The following is a 21,275-nucleotide window of genomic DNA, read 5'->3' on the forward strand; positions in this document are numbered from 1 at the left end:
ACATGTTTAATTCATGCAGGTGAGGAAAATCATAATGGACCTTTCTGGTGTTCCATTCTCCTTCTTCTTTTTTTTCTCCTCCTCTTTATTTCTTTTCTCCAGCTTTTTTTTTTTTCTGACTTCGAGAGCATTTCTGTTTGGTCTAGTTAGGACCAGTGTTGACAAACTCGTGAATGGAAGCTGTTGGTGGACAACGGAGGTCGGGGGATTAGCGGGGGTTGACTCCCCCGTGAAGAGACCGAAAAGTGGGACCAGCCTCGAAGAAGTGCACCCTGTTTCCTTTGTGCGTCTCGGACTTATACCCTAAGCCTTCTCCTTCACAGTTTACTCTCAACAGAACTGGGCCAAAAAAGAGAGAAAAGTCTAGGAAAAGCCGAAGAGAAAAAAAAAAGAAAGAAGGCAGAGAGATAAAGAATTCATCTCTTTGAGGAGGGTCTATCTCCCCGGACTGTATAGGGCGTGAGTGTCCATCGCGGGAGTCGCTCCTCGTGAGTAGGGAGCAGAGCACACTGCTGAAGACAAAACAAAGCGAGAGGAATTTTGGCGCCAAGGCAAACAAGATCAGCCCTGTTGACTGGCGAAACCAATACTGCTCAATACATGCATAAGTATCCATGGATGGTATTTTCTGAGGACGTATAGGCTTCCTCTCTTTTTTACCTCCTTTTTCTTCTTCATTTTCGAGTATTTACATTTTAAAATTGGGAGGCCGAGCCAGCGTTTCATCAAGCACAACATCGAAATTCCACGCGGATTTTTCGCTTTTCATATGGATATATGAAAACCCTTCTCCACGGAACGGCCATTCTCTCGTGTCGGAAACGGACGCAGCGGGCAAATAAACACTTGATCGGCAACAATAACGTAATTTGGCCTCTAGAGAATGCCCATCACATAGAGATATGCTAATATTCACTAACGAGGTCATTTAAATTTGTCGGATCTGCTGCTGTTAAGGATTGCCGTCGGCGTGGGTTCAGATAATGCTCGGCAATAATGCAGCACCGGATTTGTTGGGACACCAGCTAGTAAAGGCGTGGTTCTCTTTTTCTTTAGGTTGTTTTGTTTTGGTTTGGTTTGGTTTTGTTGTTGTTGTTGTTGTTGTTGTTGTTGTTTATTTTAGTTCACTGGGCAGGGACTGCGTGATAATACATAGGCCTTACGCTCGTTCTAGTTGCCGACCCATGATAGCAACTTGAAAGGCTGTTTCTGTGATGATTAGACATGATATACATTAACTTCATCACCAGCTGATACCTTTACCATTACACACCAATCTGCCCATTGATGGAAATAGACAATTGCCCTCTTTGATACATTGACCCACTGAAGAGTAGTCCCGAGTATACTAGGGCAGGTGTCTATGGGAAATGCGTGTCACCGCAAAGTCAACTCGTCCTCAACGGGTTAAACCGCTAACAGTTGTTGGTCAGGAATAAACCACTGGGAATGCTGTAATAATAATAAAAAAAAAAGAATGTCATTTTGAAAAGCAAAGATAGTCGTGGCGCCGTACTATAAAAAAGAGAAAACTCTGGATGAAATATCCACCCCAGAAAGACAATGCTTACTATTTTATCAATAACAACCATTCGTCGAAAAAAAAAAAGATAGCATCAAACCTATGAAGTCTCTGTCATTATTGCAGTGTCATATCGGCATCCATTGGATGAAGTTTATTCATATTTTTCTTTGATAAGGATAAGCTGTGGTCTAGTCAATTGGATAAGGATTTTTGTAGGATTATCATAAATTACCACTCATTGTCTTTGCCTAGTGTTTGGATCCATAAAGTGAGTCACCGTCATTGATTTTTAATTTAAAGGTCCTGTTTACTTCTGGGAGCAGTGATTTAAAAGATGTTTAAGATATCACATTTGATGCATATGTGTATGTCAGTTGTATCACAACACATCCTACTGTATAAAATTTTTGCAACAAAGCCTAAAATATGAGGAGATATCACTATTTTTCTCTTTAAACCATGACTGTATAATACGGTTTAATCTGGAAACATTTTTATTAGTAGTATTGTTCAGATTGTGCATATTTAACAATACTTAACATTGATCATAATGGTTCGAATTTTTACATTGGTTGTTTCTATCCCTAACTTACATTTCAGAACTATTTTGAAGCACTAATGCTGGTTTTTTTTTTTTTTTTTCATCTGCAAATGGTAAAAATTATGCCTTTACCAATGAAGCAGATTTGTAAGTCCAAACAAAGTCATGAGTGCTACGACAAGATAATGAGTGGAGCAAGGAGAAAACGGCGTCGAGAGTGAATTCACTCAACAAATAATTATAAGTGTATCTCATTTATTTGTATTCATTTCTTCTCATCGAATCTATATATTCACTCGTTTACTTATTCATTCATTCAATCTTTTACTTTCGGTTTACAGTGTTTCTACAGGCAAACCCGGCACCGTTCAATGGAAGGAATAGAATATTAAAAAAAAACCAACAAAGATAGGAACCTATTTTCATCTGTGCTGAGCTTTGTTGCTAAAAGATTCGGACATACCACTCGGACTTGACTCATTTGTCTGTTTTTTTTTTCTCTCTCTCATTCATATTGGGCCTGTTTTGAATTACCTTATATTTTACTTCTGTAATTAAAAGAGCATAGGTTTTTGCGTAATCTTCACCTGATACAGTCACACAATGTGTACCCAAGATCATTTGTATTTTTCTTGTATTATGTCATGTGGAAGAAAAATTAAAACGGTATTGAATCGAATTAGCAAATAACATAACATTCAGGGCCCTGTTTCAGAAAGCTGTTCATAAAGTTACGAACGACTGAAGAACAACTGGTGATCAGTTCTGATGTGCTATACTTGTCAGAATTTCCATAATTCAGCACAAGAACTGATCACCAGTCGTTCTTAATTCGTTCGTAACTTTACGAACAGCTTTATGAAACACCCCCCCCCCAGGTGACTTTTCAATGAAAATTGCATCAATTTACAAGAAAACGAGAGTTCATTCTTCCATTAAAAATCGGATCTCCTAAACAGAGAACATGCGATTTTGACGAAGAGTTGCCCGATGCCTTTCGCAGCTTTAAGATGCAGAGAACGTTTTTAAAAGATACAAAGACTTGAAATTACCTCGTGATTACCAGGTTGGATAGATGTACAGGAATGCACGATGATGACAAAGGAAATGCGGCACGGGCCAAGAAAAAAAAAGGAACTACTTACAGGCGATTACTGAGGACAATCGAGAACAAATCGTTCGCTGCGGGAAGCGCCCACTTTCTTTGTTGTGTGGAGAGTTGCGAGCGGACGGACGAAACAAAGAAACCGATTTTTCTTGTCAAAATAATATAAAAACAAAGCGCGAGAGAGCAGGTGTATCTGAGACCATGCCCGGCGTCTCACCCCAGTTAATCCCATAATCGCAAGCGCCTCGACTTTTGTCTGGCTTAGCGTCCTGCTGAGTTGTTTTGAGAAAGATGGCAGAAGAAATTGTTGTCTTTAGCATCGAAAAAAGAAATGTTATCAGTTTAATCTTTGTTGGCACCAATTACAGCAACAAAGGAAACGCCTCATAGGGCTTTATCATAGTAAATGGAAGCAGTGTGTACATGTCATGATGATTCAATAAGAGAAACAAAGTCAGAAATTTTGATGAAGCAGGAACACAGATAAGAGGCATTATACACAAACTCATTCATAATTACATATAATATGCAAATGAATGCCAAAGGGTGCATATACGCAATCAGCGAGGTTTACATGAACATATTTTCATTCATTATCTTTGTTTAAATATGAATACATATATGCATGCAGATAGCCTTAGGTTTGTTTGTTTATTTGTTTTGTTTTGTTTTTTGGCTTCACCAAATAGATATGTCATAATTATGTCCATAATTATATACATGCTATATCTCATAATTTTATGGAAAATCTATTTACATACGTAGAAGTATAAGGAGAAAGAGAACCAAAAAGTTGATATGTCTCTCTCTCTTTTTTTAATCTATCCGAGATTCTTCAGATATAATTGATTTAGATATGTATAAGCCATCGTACATAAATTTAATTCTTCCTTATAGAATTTTTTTATAAGATGTGATTAGAAATATCTAAGATATTGAAGTAGACTTTAAGCTGAAACGTTAATGAAACGAAAAAATGCATAGAAATCGTCCTTCATCAGATGCCATACTTTTCAGACTTAAAGGCTGATATGACGTAAAAAAAAATGTGTAACATTTTGGACAACAAAAATTACTTTACTAAAAGTACCAATGCCTTTCCCTAACTATAGCCTGATCATCTGTCTTCCTGGAATCAGAACAGCTTTATGGAAGGTATCAGGTTGTTTTACAACGAGCTATACTTTTATTGAAGCTGTTTTATATACACCATCACTTTGCTATTTACCATACTATAAAAATCATGGAAAAATAATTCATTAGAAAGGTGATTTGAAATGACTCGTGAATGAAGAGAACGGGAATCTTAAAGCTGAATTTTTAGTGATAAAACATTATCTTCTGAAAACACAGACGCATGTTTCGTCATGTTTTATCAATGTCTTCCACTATGTGGTAACCCGAGCAAGATTTCTGCTTAGGTGTCATGTCGCCGGACCGCACCTACTTTACGTTATTGTGTGTCTTTTAGTTTGACACGTATAATAGGTAAGCTTGCATTAGTTAGATCAGGGAGGTGGGAAGAAAGCACCATTAAGAAATCTTGCCCAACAAAGGCGAGTGATGTTAAGGTCGACATAATGAAATAATTATGTTAACAGGTAAAATAATGAACTCACCTTATTAAGGTAGTGGAAGCGCAGTGATGGTTACAGGGTGACTAGGACAAAAAGATTTTTTTCTTCAAATCCACGTGAAGTAGAGGATGTCCTTTGTCTGTCGTACCAATCACAGATGACAAATCTTCCTCCAAGAGCAAAGGCGCTGTCTTTTCTTTTCAGAATTACAGCAAAATTTACAAGGTGTTCTGCGAAAGGTCTAAACTAGCCATAAAACGATGGAAACACAAGAGCAATTTTGTATTGTTTAAATAGTCACAGTTATTTCGACGTTAATTTGCCAAACATTCTTCATAAAACATTGATGAAAAGCATGGAGTTATTAATGCAAAGCAACATAACTAAAATCAAAAACTAAGCGCGCAGATGTGTGAACTAGATGCGTCGAGCTGATCGAATCCAATCTGGATGCCTCATGAGGTATGATAGACGATTTGTGGTGGATTGGTTCCTCCCGAACTCTGCTGAATTTTTGGGTATTCCCAGTGACGGCCAGTCGCCAAGTGATGAGCCGAGGGTCAGCGAGAGGCAAAAGGGAACGACCGTTGCGTAATATCGCTCGTGAGTGGCTGGGAGCAGTTCCACATCTATTCCCGACGAACCGACCAGTCAAGTTGGAAGCGCCGGTGGGATGCAGAAAGAGAGGGAGAGAATGGGGGGGGGGGGGGTGAGGGGGTATAGTCCAGTGAAAGAGGGGTGGAAGATACGGAGGGTATAGGGGTACTGAACTAGCTTCCTTCCGGGATGTGTTAAACTCGCTCGTTGATTGGTCACTTTCACTCCGGCCAGGTTGCCAGGGAAGAAAATATCGACCGATCTGCCACGGAGTATACATCTCGGAGGAAGCGCCCTTGCGTAACAATGATTATTTGAACCGAGGCTCTCGTAACATGAATCGCAGAGAGAGACTGGGATCTACCGGAGATGCGGCCTTCTTTGTTCTGTTGGCAGAAGATTGGCCGAACCCAGATCTTTGTTTCTTGCTTTACGGTCTACGGGTATAGACGATTTTAAGTCCACTGCATCACTTTCGATGAGTTTTTGTTCACCACGTCTTCAGTTGGTCTCTATCCACCGGTGTTAATGAGTATTTCAAACTAATGTTTCGCCGGTGTAAAGGAATGGAATAGTTTTGGTTGAAATGGGGATTCAGGTTTTAACTTTTTTTTTTTTTTTTTGGCGAGATAATTAGGAACCAACTGTATGAAATAACTATTGAAGAGTACAGTTCGACCTCGATTATCTGGCCATGTCGGGACCGGCACTCATCTGGATATTAAAGCGAATTGGCCGGATATGGGAGACACAATGTTAATGTATATATATAGCTGCCGTCCAAGCTGCCGTCCCAGTGCACTGGCAGCTAGGCAGGTAGCGTACCCCGCAACGGTGGTGTAATCTATGCTAGCCTGCGCAAAATTGTAGACCCTTCTTCACAAAAATAAAGTATATCTTTATGTGAAAATCATACATGTTTTACCTCATTAGATATTGAGAAACCTATCATGCACATCTTATGAAATTAGTGAAATAGATCCATGAAAGTTACTGTTTTTTTCTCAATTTTTGGACGAAAAAAAAAGTCCTTCACTGCGTGAACGCGTCCGGATAATAGAGATTTCCGGATAAAAGGAGGTCGGATAATCAAGGTCGAACTGTATTATATTCTAAGAAGGATTCAAAGTTTATTTGATGAAAATCGGTTTTGAAATTACTGAGATAATAGCAGTATCAAAGTTACTTTGATACTAGTTCAAACAAACTAGAAAAGGTATAAAGGACACAGAACCACTGGTAGAGAAAACAAAATGATTATGTATGATTGAAAAAAAGGCAAGGGGATAACGTGTTCATTCCACCAATTGTTTTGAAGCTACATAATTACAACTTTCTTTTTCATAATATTCACTTTGGTTATCACTGTTTCTGTTTTGGCAGAAACAGTATCATTGTCTTACATGTCAAGTAAAATATGGAGTAATTCTAGAAAAAAAAAACTAGGGATAAGATATGGTCACAATTAGATTAGAATGCCAACATGTTAAAATTTTTCTATGATTTCATACTTAAAGAATTGATATTTGATACATGTAAATCTTTTTCCCTGCTCTCTCTTAATACATACATATATATATATATATATATATATATATATATATATATATATATATATATATATATATTATATATATATACATATATATATATAATATGTATTATATATATATAATTATATGCAATGTCTACAAGAAAAATTTTTATTCATTTCATGTATTTGTCAAACGCAGTCATCGTGTACGAGTTGATGTTTCGTTGAGTTTTTTGTTAAATTGACTCCAACGATTCACATCCAGGTGGTCAAAAGGAACCTTTTTTTTTCTTTATACACCTGCACTTGTTAATATTCACTTTCAATTTACTTTACACAGGTCAAATTATCAAGTCCTGAGTCACTTTCTCACATTTGATTAGAATGACTCTCGAGTATGGTTTTGTGTCTAATTTCTGCTTCACAAAGAATATCCAGTGCGTATCTTTTTTTTTCTATTTCTATACCCTAACATATTTGAACGAGTTGTATTTTTTAAGATTTTTATTTCATACATATCTCATGATATACTCGACAGTGGAAATCTGTAATTTGATGATAAACTGTTACTTGAGCTAAGAATCCTGGGAATTTGTTCCAAATTGATGGATCACTGCCTTTAACTAGGGATGGCCTCATACTACTGTCATTAGCTGTCCGGAAAACAGAAGATGTTTGTTGAAATTATGTATCAGCAGATTGCGACCTTAAGGTATAGAAATACAATAATATTAAGGCTCGGTCACAAATGCCTTTACGAACTGCTACGAACGCCGTACGAACAATTTTTAGACAATTTCGTAAGATCTTCTTAAGAAGGCCATACGAAACCAGCGTTCGTAGACCGTTCGTAGACCGTTCGTAAGTTCGTAGTCTGGTCGATGGTCTTGTCCAAGATTTTGTTTTAACTTCGTACGAAACCCTTTCTTCGTAAGGCGGCCTAACGAACGTCGTACAAACATCGTAAGAACTACGCAAGCTTTTGTAGGGTAGAGAGACAATTCTAGAAGCTTTAACTTCTTACGATGATTGCAAGAACGCCGTCGTTCATAGAGGGCTCTTACATCTCTCGTAAGAATGTCTTACGAACGGAGATTCGTATGGCGTTCTTACGAGTTTGTAAAGTTCTTCGAGTTTGTAAAGCGTTATGGACTCGTAAGGCGTTGGTACACAATTTGTGCAACTGTTGAGTTTTAGGGGGATAAAGCCAAACGCTCGAAGTTCAAATCCTCACTCTGTTCTAGGTGTTCGACCAGAAAGCATCTCTGTTAAATGTGGGATCAAAAGGGAAGGCAATAAAAAGGAAAAGGGGAAGGGGAAGAAAAAGAAAGGAGGGAGATGAGGAGGAAGGAGCGAGAGGGGTCGGGGGTTGGAGCAACAACCTCCTCCTGTTCTACTTGTAGATGCAGCTGCAGTTATAGTCTCCTTGGCCCTACTGCCATCTTTCAACTTTCAACTTTCAACTGTTACAGAATTTTCGACAGGACACGGCAGCGTCTTTTTAACAACCCGAAAAATGTACAAAAAATCTTTAAAAATCGTAAAATCTTCTTTCGAATGACTTGAGAGTGCTGTGAGTTGCACGTACGACCATCTTACGACAAAAAGAAATCGTATGATAGCCGTAAGTCTGACGAAAGGATAACTCAAGGCATTCTTATGAAAAACGTACAAATTCTAGGGGCCATTGTATAACTGAAAATCAGAATTCGTACGAACAGTGACATTTGTACGGAGGCATCGTTCGTACGAACCTTTGTGACCGTAGTTATAGACATTTACACTTATCATGTTAGTACTAGGAAACCCCATCTGAGATTCAATTTCGTTGAATTATAGCAAGCATCCTTTTAACGACTGCTTGGACTCCATTTTGAAATCAAATGTCACATTACTGGCTAATCTACTTACACATTCGTCAATGCACTCAGCCATCAAATTTCGCAAACTTTATTCCTCTCCATTGCTCTCGGTGTGAATTTGTGCTCACGTATTTTATGTCTGTTGCGAAACTAAAAAAAGAATAAAATAAAAAAAGTGAATAAATCGTGAAATAAAAAAAAGTAATAGCAAGACTTCGAGACTGATGTAATTGCTCTTGCTCTGGAAAAAGTAGTCATTATCCATCCCTCTGATTGTATATGGACTTATCTCATCCTCATACACTGCTGTTTTTCCATTATAATCATCCATATCTCATGAAATGTATCTTTATTACTCGTGGTAAAAAAGAATAAAAGTTGACCACTGTCGCCTGCGAGTGAAAAACAAAAACGCGCCAACAAGGTACGGCTAGTGTTTCTCAAGAATTAATACTCACTCTTTACTCCGTTCTCATAGACGTGTTCGCCTTGATTTCGATTTTGTTCTGGCAGCACAAAATCCTGGCAAATTACCCTGATATTACCTTATATCCGCCGCCATTACGCCACCTCAATTTCAATTTTGAAGAAACTAATTTCGATCATGACGATACGGCACCTTCATATAAATAAGAAAAGAATAAACAAGTCCAGCCTTGTCTTTATTCGTAAGAACCATACCCTGCCCCCCCCCCGTCAGTTTTTCTCCCCTTGTTATATTAATTTTCCACTTGACGGAACTATATTACATCTCTTCTTTTGTTTTCTCATTCCCTCTATATCTCATCTACTTACACTGAGCCTCGCTAGCGAGAACTAAAACAATCGCGCAGACAAAACAACAAAAACCAAAGATGACCGTTAAGGCCGAGAGAAGCGATGGGATGCGGGGAGGAGAAAGCGTGTGCAATTAAAGTATTACGTAACGCGCAAAATTTGTTTGCCGAGTAGCTTTGTGAAATACATATATATTATATATGCCCTTCATACCAAGATAATGAGAGGATTGCAGTAAGTGCACGCACATCCAATTATTAGAAAGTGCTCCCGGAGCCCGATTCACACTCAAAAGTTAAGGTGAATCACTTCTGATAGCATATTTATTGAATCACTGGAATATATCTCTTTATCGCCAACTTCACCACTGAGATGTTGTAAATGTTTTCTTTCAATGGCTTGGTGACGACTGTTAGGTTTACTTATCAATTTCGATTTGTTTCTATAGCTTTCCTTGATATTAAGGAAACACCGCACATGATTGTGATACCATATCTTTTCTTTAGCATATTAATATTATAAAAGGCATATGGGATTTTTCAACCCATTTGTGTCTCTATAGATGTCAATAAATTGTGTTCTCCTGGTTGTCTTGAATTTGTCGATCCTGGAAAAGCCACATGGGACTTACGATAGGTGTCTTGTCATGTAGTTATTGTGATGACACTGGTGGTGGCGGTGGTGGTAGTGGTGGAAGTGATGGTGATGGTAGTGGTCACCTGGTGGTGATGGTTGTGGTGGCAGGTGGTGATAGTATGTAGCAATAGTCGCGTGGTAATGCCAGTGCTTGGTGATTTAAAAGCTTTGTGATGACTGATCAGTTTCTGAATCTCACCGCGTTAAATCTATCAAAAATATCTACATACTTGAGTTTTCGAAGGTTTTTGCTTATTTGGCGGTAACAAGTAAAAGATTTTTTTTTTTTTGGGGGGGGGGTTAGGTAGTGAGGATTAATGCGTGATATATACATGTATATAGATATATAAGCCCTTTATTCTTATATAAGTTTATATCACATCATCACAATTCACAAATAACATGTATAGCTGAGCCGTCTGTTTTCCAAACATATATTTTCTTCTTTTTTCTTTTCTTTTTTGCGGATGGGGGGGGGGGGGTGGGAAGGGGTAGAGATGACTGAGTTATTCATGTTATTTGTTAACTCAACATCACAAGCAAATGAAAGCAACGATTTGACTTGATAATAAGGTCTGTTGGTACTCTTCATAAATTTTGAGGATATCACATCCAGTTACCAGTTTGACTCGAAGGAAAAATATCAGGTTGAACAGATTTATTTCTATTCTTCCTTCGTCAGCATTAGTAGTCATTGTAAAGATCAAGTTTACAAAATATCGACTACCATTTTTTATCTTTTTGAAGAAAAATATCGGTGCCATGGATAAAAGTAACGACAAAGGGATGATGTTTAGGTGAAATAAGAGGTGCCGATATCATGTTGAGCTTGTGATTGATTGGAATCCTCCTGTATAGAATTGTGTTTACCAAATGTGTAGATGTTTTCGTCACGTAACATTTTCTGCAATGATGACGTATCAAAAGTTGTTATTGATTTTCAATATGAGGAAAAACCATAATTTCAAATCATATGAAATCAATTCAAACTGCTGCACGAGAAATTAGCTCACACTATGTGTACGACGCCACAGAAGTTGAATGTGAACTGGGCTGTAAGTGATACGAGGGGAAAAGAGGGAGATGGTGAGAGAGAGGGAGAGAAAGTGAACGCCAGCGCTAAGGAAAAGTAATGTTTCCTATCGGGACGCCGCATCTCGGGTGGCCTTGCGTAACCGTCCGCTACCGGTCACCGCATGGGCGCTCGCTGATGAGTACCGCTGCGCCAAAAAAGCTACGCTGACTCGTCAGAAGGAGGTGAGCCATCGTTCGATATTTGGAGCTAATTACTTCTGTATATTGAGTTTCCAAGGGCACGGATGTGATGAGATGAGAGAGAGAGGGAAGAGATGGAGGGAGGGAGGGCGGAAAAAGGGGGGTAGCTATAAGTGCCCATCATTGCCAAAGCGCATAAAACGCTGGGCGGGGGTATAGCGCAGAGAAGATAATGCAATCTGATGCGATGTCACGGTGCAGGGATGCAAGTCGGAATGAAAAGTGGGTGGTTACGCCACCCTATCAATGCACACAAGATTCATTGCCACTGTGCCAGAGAAGTAATAATGGTCAAACCACCTTTCGCGACTTCTCAACGCAAGACTTTCTAACAGAATAATCAGTATTTGAGAGCAATGTGGATAATTTGCGACCAGACGATCAGAAAAGAGAAAAAATATCGACACTCTTTAATTCTCCTTAATGAATCCACACTGCACTTGACCACTACCATTAGCTGGTACTGTATTTCACTTTTATTCCTTATTTCCTACTCTTTTTTTTTTTCATCTTTCGTCTTCTCTGATTTCCTTGTATTCCTTCTACCTCTATCCAATCTCACTATTCATTTTCTTGAGTCTTCCATTTCTACATCTTTCTTTCTTTCTCTAGCTATTCATCTTCATATTTTTCTTTTACTTCGTTTAACCAAGTAAAAATAGTCCTTATTCGATCGGCAACCGTCATTTCTGTTGAGGAGAGAAACTGCGCGCAAAAACTATATGAAAAAAAAATAGTATTCAACATAAGGGGGCAAGCGAATTCTAAAGAAACTGTGATAGATTACAAGACTCATGGCGAAATTTAAAAACAAAACAAATCAAAACAAATATGAAGATGAATGTTCAGCCACCCACGAACCATTAATACACCAGATGGTAACAACTCCAAAAGAGTTATGGGAATATTGCAGAGTTTTTGTTTTGTTTTCTTTCCTTTTCTTGTTTACGATGACAAGACAAGGGGTGACGAAATTGGACAAAAGGATCCCTCTACGGACAGTTGTAAAAAGCGAGAAACTGATAGGTGTTGCCAAAAAGATTGAGGAAAATAATCTCCCTCTTTGTACAATAATCGCCAAACTGAAAGGCTTACACACAACGTTAAAGGGATTGTATAGTTTTGGTTGAGACCTAATTTCAGGTTTCTAACATTTTTTGGTGAGATAATGAGAAACCTCTTATGAAATATGAAAGAGCATGTAATTCCATGAGGAATTCAACGTTTATTTGATGAAAATTGGTTTTGAAATGACTGAGATATCCAATAAAGAGCGATTCTAATAAAGTGTGGGACCCACGCTTTATTACGATCGCTTTGTTTTACTTTGTTTTTCGATGTTTCAGTCATTCCAAACCCGATTTTCATCAAATAAACATTGAATTCCTCTTAAAATTGTATGTTCTGTACTATATCATAAGTGTTTTCTTGGTATCTCGCAAAAAGTTAAAAGCCCAATTCTCATCTCCACCAATACTGTACCATCCCTTTAAAAAATAAAGGTGTAACAACGGGGATTTCTAAACATTGACAAATGGATGTAAACGGGGATAAACTATGCACAAAGAACTTTTCAGTAAGATTAACATTAACACTGTTTACTTTGGACACCTCAACAGAGAGAGAGCGGGAAAACACATACAATTCCTCTTTTATGTCACTGTTTTCGGCTTGTATTGCCTTTTCTTGGACACACTGAATGAAGTTAACATGAATGGCTCGAAATCGTGTGAACTCAACGTAAACAGTCACACATCTGCTTTAATACAAAGTCGCCTTGATGCTTCATGACACCTGTTTTTACACATATCTCTTTTTTTTTTACTTGAGCTCCCCCCCCCCCCCCCTCCATCTCATTCTCATTCTTCCATCCTTTCTCTTTCTCTCTTTCTGCATCGCTGGACAGTGTTAACTCAAAATGGTAAACCTCTTCTATCTTCATGAAGCCGTCTCATAATCCAAGGTTAATGTTCCTTTGTTAGTGTAGTCCGCACGATGACGACTATAGGACTGCTGCATCTCGCTGTGTATCCTATTAACACTTGTAATTGTTGGGCCCAACCCAAAGCCCCGTTTTTGTATCTGTATTCTTTTAAAGCACAAACCCCGAATATCATGAAGATCGGAATAACGAGGTCCCCCTGACTGATCATCTTCCGATCATCTCGTAAACTCGATCCCTTTTCGTTGTGACCGCCGCGGTTCCCCCAACAAAGGCCTGCTAGGGTTTCCCTCCGCTACAAGAACATCTTGGACGAGAAAGGACATGGAGGTTCATAGATAAAAGGAACGTATAATACTCTTTTAACCAGATTACAGCCACGCGTCTTAAGAAGATAGTAATCCCCATTGGGCTCCAATCAGTTCTTCGGTGCTTTAATTGCCTTGACAAACGGGTCGCGTGGCTTCCTGTCGCTTCATTCCTTGAAAAATTTTGCCCAGCTTTCATCAACTCTGTCTCCTCTTCTCTTGTCTTGGTCATCCCATCTTCTCAACACTTTCTCCCAACGCTTTCTCTCCTTGACTATCTTTTTTTTTTCCAGTTTTCCTTCCAGTGACATATTTTTTTTTTAATAAAAAAAAAAAATCAATCAATACTTACACTCTATATCTGGTCAGTGTGTTTGGTAAGAACTTCTTTTGAAAAATAGCGTGACATCAACCATGTGCCGATTTTGTTACTTTACTCGAAGGAAAAGCTTCGCTGTGGTGGCTTTGTATCACGTTGTAGCTCGCCTAATACCTCTTCGGTAGCTCTTCGTCTAATACAATGCACTACATGGGCATAGAACATAATTTCTATATAAACATTAGATGTATGCATTGAATTAATATATTTACATGTATGTGCCTTTCTTTTGTGTATGGACATATGCCCAGTGTGCTCACTAACTTAGATAACTTGAACATCAACTTTGATTAAGTGTGTCCTTATGTGCGCGGGCGTTTTGTTTTTATGAGAGTAGAACATATTATTTTTGTGAAAATGCATATATGCGTGTGCAGGATGAAAACGTGTGTTGTTGTTTTTTGTGAAATGTATATGGGGGAAATCTGCGGAGAAGAACGCTAAAGATAATGGATCAGTAAAAGAGCAGAGAAAAGAAAGAGAGATGGGTACAGCTAGGGAGAGAGTACCGTATGTGAGAGGGATAAGGGAGTATCTTTATGTAAAGATGAAGGACGAAGAGATACTGTATACTCGGGGCACACGTCATTGAGATTGTATCAGATGTGACGATACACAATTGATGATGTTGGTCCTTCGCTTTGTGTCGCCGTGGTGTGTGATTAACAGGCTGAGTAGCCAACCTTTACAGCAACCGTCAGCATCAGTCGCGTGTCCGCTCGCCCGACTTGTGCTATAACAAAACCAAAGCCGCTTTGCTTTGCTCGCCGTTCGCCCGTCCGCCCCCGCAGGGACGTGAATTGGCTCAATTTGCCGAAATTGCATGCGGGAGGTTACGTAATCCCTCGGTGGAAGCTTTCGGAAGGGCGCACGCGATGGAGGCCGACGGATAATGGTCCGATGTGTTGTTATTATCATTATTACTAGCTGGCGAGATCTCGACTGGCGCTTTATGCTTTTTTCCTCCTTTCTTTCTTTGAAGGCGCCACGGCTCGCTCTTCGATATTTGCTCGTTCAATGTGGACCAAAGCGACAAAGGGCAAAACATGGCCGTTTAGCTTCGGGCGAAATACGACAACGATATGAAAGATGACACGAATGAGAGTACTATATCTTTATTAAGAGGATCCACTTGAAGACTGCGCTTTACAACGAAGGCAAAGAAAGTGACAGAATAGCCAGTCACTGCCTCCCCCTCCTCCTCCCCCCCCCTTTCCTTCGATCTCAGGTTATTACATCTATATAAATAATTCTCGTTCATTCTCGTTTATTCTCCTCTCCATAAGCGAATAAGCGATTAGAAGGTACATGCAGCAAACCATTCGGCTCGAATTGAATGACACAGGTTGTTAGTCTTGCATTCAATATCATCTCTGACATTGATTTTGATATTATATTGTGGCACATCTCTGGAAGTGTCTTGACCAGATGATATAATTCCCCGAGTAGTTGAGGACTGCATCCGTTATTTTGCTAAATCCTTATGTGATATTAACGCATCATTTAGTTCTAGTATTGATTCAGAAAAATTAAAGAGTGCAAAGATTAATCCATCATTTCAAAAGGTATCCCGGAGTATTTCAAAGTACAGATCTACAAGACAAGTGTATCGCAATTATTTCTGTGTTGTTGCTGTGTGTTTTTTCCCCATCTGATAGAAAGAATCATGTACAATAGACTTAGGTTTATATTTACACCATCATCTTGTCCCAATTCATGTAGGCCCTATTACAATATTATTGGCCGGGGAAACTGTGCTAAATCTCTTTGAAACAGTATTTAAAACAAAAAAAAAAATTGTATGATTATCATCTTCATGAAAATAGAACTAGTTTGGCAACATAAATTTTTATGTTTACGGGTCCCAAGCTTTGGAATTCATTCGATCATTCATTGAAACAAGCTAAAAGTTTTAATAGCTTTAAGTGTAAGCTTAAAAAATGTTTCTTGATAAGTGTTAATAATCAATTTCATGGTAATTAAATGTCTGTATATTTTAACTAATGTTTTCTAGAAGCATTTTTATTTACTATACTCGGATGGTTATTTTCTGTTTCATTCTTATTCTAATTGCTCATAAATGCACTCGGTAAACATTTTGTACATACACATGTACTATTGTCAGGGCCGGCGGAGGGTTTTCAGAAGTGGGGGGGGGGGGGGGCACTTCCGGGTTTCATGAGCTAACAAGCAAAAAAAGGCCTTAAGCTCAACTTCTGGTGCCACTTCCGGGTTTCTTCAGATGACAAGCAAAGGGGAAAAAAAAAAGGGTCTTCAACGCAAAAAAAAAAAAAAAAATCATAACTTTATCGCGCTCATTCAAGGTCTCTTTTTATTTATTTCTAGTTAGTGCCACTTACGCACTTCCGGAGTAAAAAAAGGTGGGGAGGAGGGCCAAAGTGGTGACACCTTATAATATTCCTTTGTATGGCGCAAAAAAAAAAAGTGGGGGCCCAAGCCCCCCCCCCCCCCCTTCCGCCGGCCATGTACGTAACATTTCACGTAAGTATATCCATACCAGGGTTCATAAGCCCTTGTACCCATGTATAATGTTTTCGTTATAACACTTTGTCTTTTCTTTGATATTATATTTGTCTGTATTCCGTAGGGGGTGTGCATTCTAGAAGCAGTCCTTCTTAGTAGTCCCCTCCACATTTCATTTCATTTCATTTAAAAAAACGCGCAGTTAGAACCATTACCTACTCACAGCCCCAAACCACACAGCGCGTGAAACAAACTGAAATTGTTATCAGTGTATGAAATTAACAAATTTGCTAACTGTAATTTTGCATATTCCTGAATTAACATCATTCAATTTCTTGGCAAATGTTTCATCGGAAACGATAGTTGCATATAGTGTTCGTCGAAGTAATAGGTTAATACTCTATTTTATAAATAAGTATGATGCTTCTAGACGTAGTAATAAGATATAATGACACACTTTTATGGAATGACTTAAACCCGATATCAAATGTACCGTTAGTCTTTTAAAAGGAAGTCTTTTAAAACGAAGTATAAACAGCTTCTCCTAAATCAAAAACTTCGCTTGACACACGCATGAATGATTCAAAGATATTATTTTGCATAATCACTTGTCTGTCGTATGTTTTCTCATCTATATTGTCCAATGTATTCTGTAATGTTTTATTATGTAATCTTTGTTTAATAAACGTTGTTTAATCTGACAGGTCATGAATCAGCCTTTGATAGGCCTTTGGGCCTAATTGTTGATTCATCCACTATTAACATGTTTTTGATCTTGTTAAACTGAATGTTTTGTTGTTCACGTTTACATACACTGTACCATCAAAATATCTACGTTGCCTGACGCATTTAAAACTAGGTTCAAGATGAATTCATCATTTCATTCATATCCCACAAAAGGCTATAATTTACGTAAACCTCTGACATACACTTGTATTTAACTCTGAGATTGCAATTTATTCGTTTCACTGGCGTCAAGGAATGGAATTCTGTTGATGATGATCGCCAATCTAGTACATGTACCACGCTTTCCAGATTTAAAGTTTTATATGAACAAAAATGTATATTCAAACAGATGGCACCGTTGACTTACTGTACTTCCTGTTACGTTTATTCTTACGGGTATTTTTCTTTCTCTCATCTCTCATTCTATGCGCACTGAATATGATGGATGTGTGTGAGTGTGCCAACAAAATGAGGTATATGTTTGTTTGTTGTATATGCTTATACATATGTATATGTTTGTTTTGATCAACTGATGTATTATGTGGGTTATGTGTATATGCATGTATGTCTATATACATACACACACACACACACACACACACATATATATACATATGTGTGTGTGCGCACGAGTGTGTGTGTATGAAATACATACACGTGTATAATATTATAGATATACATTTATATTGTGCGCATTGTATACGTGTAAAAGTATGTACATACATCATGTACATGCAGTAGGCCTACATATTTTTTTTTGATAAAAATATTTATCCATCTCTCTGTCTCTATATTGAATTATATACACACATTTGTGTGTGTGTGTGTGTGTGTACGTTTTTCTTCAATCAAAAATACACGAGCAACCTATAGCCCACAGCACCGTGTTTATTTTGCGAAGTTATGTGCTTGTTACAGTACTGAGTCATCTAGACAGACATTCTCGGGAGCATTTCAAGAGCTCTCATTTGCATCTTGTAGAAATGACGTCAGTGGTATCACACTTCTCGCAATGAGCCAGTTCGTAGTTACCAATTCGCACATGAGATAGTCATTATGTGGCATTACAGACATCTTGGTTTTTAAATTCACTGAGATTTGTGATGTAATGATTATTCATAATCCTTGTAAATGGCACTTGGTAGCACACCCACCTGACCGCAACAGAAGATGGCAGTAACAAAAGAAGTTTGAAGCATTTAACGTAATACAATGAAATGGATGCATTCGACTCTGGCCAAATGGTATACACAAGTTCACTCCTTGACTGAATATGTATTGCACATGTTGATTTTTATGCCTGTCAAGTTTATGCATTAATATTGTTTTTAAAACGTGTGAAGTGCCTAACTAATTGAGAAAAAGGAAATGCCATTTGAAAAATGTGCACATCCCGTCTCACGACTCATGTCTTCCAAGCTCTCATTTTCAGTGGGCAAGTTTTTTTTTTCTAGTCTAATATTTATTTTGTGTCAATCTTCCAAGGGTACATTGGCATTGGTACACTGATAAACTGGAGAAACAAAAAATGCAGCTCTGACAGGTTTTATCTTTCTTTCTTTTTTAATTTTTGCCTGTTTATTTCCAGTATGAAAAAGATTCACAGTATGTACACTGATCCTGTTTACATATTACCAATAGTGTACATATACATGTATACATTCCATTCTCTTTACACACAAGGCAACAACAGATCCATAATATATACATCAATAGAATATCACAGGCCTGGAATATCACATAATTCAGAAAGATTTTGTAACAAGAACTTCAGAAAACTGAAAAGAGAAAAAGACAATTGCAAAATGCTTCGTCTGACGACAAAAGATATGAAAACACAGCTGTGCTAAATACATGATTAAAGATGATTCATTTCAGTGGATATACTTCAGTAATGCACTCTCATCATTTCTTGAACCTTAATTGAGTGCGGATTGGCATGGAAAACCCCATAGCATTGTACACATTGTGCAAAGCCCCTGGCAGAGAAGGGTTGAACAACTGGAGTAGATCATCTCCAGTGGTGTTCAATGTCATATGAACAAAACTAAAATGTTTTCCACAGTGGATTCTGGTTATACCAAGCTCCTGAGAACCACAGAAATTATGTTCTTTGATATTTCAATTTGGCTATAGCAGGGTTTGTAAAACTCTAATTGGGGTATTGAGGGCCAGGAAAAGCACACACACACAATTTGTCAAAGTGACAGATTTTATCACCTGTTCTTTACAACACAGGTCCACTGCACTTCACTTAACCCGTTGAAGACGAGTCCCGAATATACTCGGGCAGGTGTCTATGATGGGAAATGCATGTAGCAGCAAAATCAGCCCGTCCTCAACGAGTTAATGAATGGCAATTCAAAGAAAGGTGGTCCTCAGTTTTGCTGGTTTCCTACTTCAGTCATTCCCATCTACAGACATTAATCAACAGATACCCTCTGCTACTGGTGAAGCAGCATATTCCAATTGTATGTATGCCTTTACAATCGAGACATTTCTTGAAACCAAAAAGCTAGCCCATCATACTTTGCAGCAAAAACTAATTCATGCAACGTGCATGCCAGTAATGAGAAATGCATTTGAGTATGTACTGATGTATGGAAAAGCTTCTTATGTGGTTCTTACAGGACAAATGTCCATGAATTTGAATGCACTAGCGAAGTGGCCTACTGTAAAGCGAGATATTTCCGAGGCATGAAATTTCCGTGAGCTGCTACTGGCATTCAATGCATGCAAGTGTGGACAAGAATTTTTGCATGCATTTTAATTGCACAAATCTTGCGACAAATCGGGAAATACACAAAAAGAAAACGCATAAGAACATTTTACAGTACAGTATGCAACGATTTGCCAAATATACAATGTCAAACTTTACGATCGGAGCACAACTCAACTTTGTCACAGGCCTTTTGTTATTAGCAAAATGTTGCATCAGCTCTGCTGGTCTTCACTACTCCCCCCTCGCCCCACCCCCCCCCCCACCCCATGCCCATCATCGATTTCCTAGGGTAAAGATTGCCTCTATTCCTGTTCTTACTGGCCTTTTGAGACAACCGACACTCTTTGACTATCGAGCAATGTTCAGCACCATCACTACATTTCCCTGCCGTAAAAATTGGGACTATGGAAGTGAACGAAAACAATACGACAGGATAATGGATGGATGATTACATAATCTTCATGAATATAAACGAGACCTGGGCAAGTGCTTGGTTTATTCAAAAAAGAAGGTAAAAAAACTCTTGAGCTGCTATGTGCCATGCTATCTCATTAATATTCATGACAAAATGGATGCAAGACAGGTTTTGAAAACAATTTGCAAGTGGGAAGCGCTACAACCTCCGTCACTCTCTCTTATTCCCTGTTTCACGGACAGTATGGCAATCAGAATGCAAATGACGAAAAGCTACGAAGAGTCCTGGGCTAAAGATAGCCTGGGGATAAAGTGGTGCCTGTGAGAAAAGCCTATGGGTGTCTCGATTCATAACAAAGAAATTAGACATGCAAATCAGCTGATACCAAGATCTTCAAAAATGGGAGTAGACAGCAAATGAGCGACCATCCCTGAAAAACTTGGAATCTCTCTTCTCTGCATGCCATGGCAAAAGAAAAACAAAATAAGATGGACTAAAATGCAACCCATCAACTTTCTGGGAGTTATACAATACTGGTAGGCTTGCAATTGGTGTTGCACTGTTGTTTAACCACTGCAAAATGGGATTTGCCATTTAACATGATGCTGTGGTACACCTTCCTTGGAAATGGAATACATACATGACAGGTGCATATCAGTTGAGCGCCTAGAATGAGGGTTCAAGGACATAGGAGCAAATGAGCATGTCATAACACGGCAAACATGATTCTGTCTCGTTTGTCTTGTCCTTTTTTTTTTTACATACTGATGCTGTATCACAAATTTTGAACTTGCGGTATGATAGGAAACCAATGAAATAGATCAAGGAATTGTCTGATTTTCCTCAAGCTTCTATTGATGTGTTCTA

The sequence above is a fragment of the Diadema setosum genome, chromosome 16, assembly GCF_964275005.1.
Source record: "Diadema setosum chromosome 16, eeDiaSeto1, whole genome shotgun sequence".
Lineage (NCBI taxonomy): Eukaryota > Metazoa > Echinodermata > Echinoidea > Diadematoida > Diadematidae > Diadema > Diadema setosum.